The sequence below is a fragment of the Eumetopias jubatus genome, unplaced genomic scaffold, assembly GCF_037043125.1.
Source record: "Eumetopias jubatus isolate StellerSeaLion01/CBP00866 unplaced genomic scaffold, mEumJub1_p1.0 scaffold_12, whole genome shotgun sequence".
NCBI classification, from domain to species: Eukaryota; Metazoa; Chordata; class Mammalia; order Carnivora; family Otariidae; genus Eumetopias; species Eumetopias jubatus.
In genome coordinates, this window is record NW_028274818.1 from 30,616,787 (window position 1) to 30,619,629 (window position 2,843).

At 39.1% G+C, this 2,843-nt stretch overlaps 1 pseudogene; it reads right to left on the minus strand.

Moving 5' to 3' along the window:
- Positions 1-1,462: 1,462 nt before the first annotated feature.
- LOC114221999 (peptidyl-prolyl cis-trans isomerase FKBP3 pseudogene) lies at positions 1,463-2,149 on the minus strand (annotated as a pseudogene).
- Positions 2,150-2,843: the final 694 nt, after the last annotated feature.

A 2,843-nucleotide genomic window follows, 5' to 3' on the forward strand; every position in this document is an offset into this window, starting at 1 on the left:
GAAAACAATGTCTTAAAAAGCTTGATTAGACAATGAATTGTAGGGCAAAAGCCTACAGGTTGAGTGTTCAGTTTGGGGGCCTCATGGAGGTAATTATGTACTGGAAGGCAGAAGTTCAAACCAGGGTCTTGAGGGCAGGAATAAGGAGGGTGAGATAAATTTTGAAAAGAAATTAACACTTGGTGGTTATATTTATATTTTCATTTATTCATAATTATTCAGCTTATTCATTAGTATGTCGTATCGTTCTACAAAGAATTTAAGTGACATATAAACAAGAGAAAATAAGTTAAAATAAGGTTTTGATCCTGAGGAACAGTTACCATTGTGCTGTACAGAAATTTACATGTGAATAACAAGAAGAGATAAATTTAATTTGTGCATAATGATAATAATGTAAAAAACAATGGAAAACATTTATTACAGAAGTACAACATGCCAGTCATTCTTCTGTTTGTTTTTTTTTAAGATTTTATTTATTTATTTGAGAGAGAGAATGAGAGAGAGAGAGAGCACAAGAGGGGGGAGCAGGAGAGAGTGAAGCAGATTCCCCGCTGAGCAGGGAGCCCGATGCAGGACTCGATCCTGGGACTCCAGGATCATGACCTGAGCCGAAGGCAGTCACTTAACCAACTGAGCCACCCAGGCGCCCTCATTCTTCTATTCTTAACTTATATAATTTCTATCTCAGCCCTGTGTTATAGGCTCTATTATTAGTCCCATTTTGCAGCTGAGGAAACTGAGTCTTGGAGGTTATATAAGTTGCCCAAGGTCACAGGGCTATAAATGATAAGACTTGGATTCAAACTAAGCTGATGAGTCTGAAGTCACACTTTGAATCAGTGCGTGATACTTTTCTCCCCCTTTCCTATGATTCTTAGTTGATAGCTGGGCATCCAAGAGATGCCCCTAGAAGAGGTGTATGGAACTAGAACTTGGCTGAAGGGCTCAGACAAGATTGTTTTCCTTCAGGAGTCTGCAGTATGGTAGTGGTACTTGATGTTAAAAGTGTGGACTGTACTTTCAAGTTAGTGGGAGAAACACATCAATGGAGACTGGATCTGCAAATATTGAAAACATTGACATTTTAGAGGGTGCAGGAAGTTTCTTCATTTTAGGGTAGATGTTGATTTTTTTTTTTTTTCTGGGAGAGGTCACTTTTTTTTTTTTGACACTGAATATGTTTTTATTGAGGCTTTTAGTTTACAACATGAGGTAAAAGGAAAGTCATTTCTCCTTAACCAATATTTTACACAGCTGTAGTAAAAAATTTCAACCTTTAGGGAATTATAATGGATTAGCATATATTAAAAGTTGGGGATTGGGTAAACAATATCAGAGTTCTTGAATTTTCCAGTTGACTCTTCCCTTACAATAGTAACCAGCTCTAATTAGTTACATAAGTTTCTTCAAGGCCATGTTTTATTGTTGCTGATGTCTTTATATGCGAAGCATTGCTATTTCAGTCAATATCCACTAACTCCACTTCAAAATTGAGTTTTGCATTTGGTGGAATTTTGGCATCAGGCTGTCCTTTCTTTCCATAAGCCCATTCTGGTTTAATCTCTAGTCGAGCCTTTTCTCCTTTACTCATAGTTAAGAGTGCTTCATCCCATCCTCTGATAACTTTGCCTATTCCAACCTTAAAACTTAAAGGCTTGGCATTTTTCTTCTTTGAACTCGTTTGAATATTAGTATCAAAAACAGTCCCATCCTGTAGTGTTCCTGTATACCAGCAGTGAACAACATCTCCCTTTTTGGGAAAGTTGGTTTTATCTCCTTTTTTAAGAACAGATTTTATATATTTTGGTGGACCCTCATCCAGAGTCTCTTCAGACTTGGTTTCTTTGTGTTTATCTTCATTTAGCTTCACATTTTTCACCTGCTCAGAGACTTTACTTATACTTTCAGTACCCTTGAAACGCTTACTTTCAAAAAGATGGTTGTAGGCTGTAACCAAATGGTCTTTGTTAGCTGTCTTGGCCACATTTTTAATGTTTCCTAATAACTTATGTTCTGCAAGAAACGAATCTGAACCGTGGTCCTGTAGACACTTGATAATGTCCTTCTTGGGTAGCTGTGCGCTGTGCAGCTGCTCCACGGTCCAGGCCCGCTATGCTACGGCCGCCGCCATCTTCCCCCGCTGCCTCTGCTTTACTGAGCCAGCCTGCCTCAGTTCAGCATCACCCTGCCTGGGAGAGGTCACTTCGGAGTGTTGTTTTAGTCAAATGGCTATATAAGTACAGTACATAGTGTTTTGGAACGCTTGCTACAGACCTGATTTACTGAGTCCTCTCTGCTTGGGGATGTATATTGGGTTGTTTAGCGGGGATACTCTTCTTAAAAATGGACTTATATGTCCATATCTCTGAAAATTGCAGTTTGGGAAGAGGTGCACATGTATTAGTGTGTGTGTGTGTGTGTGTGTGTGTATGTGTGTGTGTGTGTTGTTCTGAACAGGAGTCCACAGGAAATCAAGCTTACAGACAAACCAGAAAGGCTAGAAAGGTGAAGGGTATATCTTCTCCTTACTTGGGTAGCAAGAGGCTGGAAAAGCAGTGCTGGATTCTTCTGGATGATTTGCTTGTGCCCCCAGTATGCTGTAATTTTGAATAAACTATACTGAACTTTGGGATGGACTGCTGGACTTTATGATTGCATTCTCAGGACAATGGGAATATCTAAACAGATGACTTTGTTTTTCGGTCTCAACTCTAAACTTGCAAAAGCCACTTAACTTTTTCTCTGAACCTACAATGATATAAATAATTGTATTTACCTCATAGGGTCCAACATATGTAAAGTTATTAACTCTGTGTCCTGGCACAGAATAGGCACCCCAC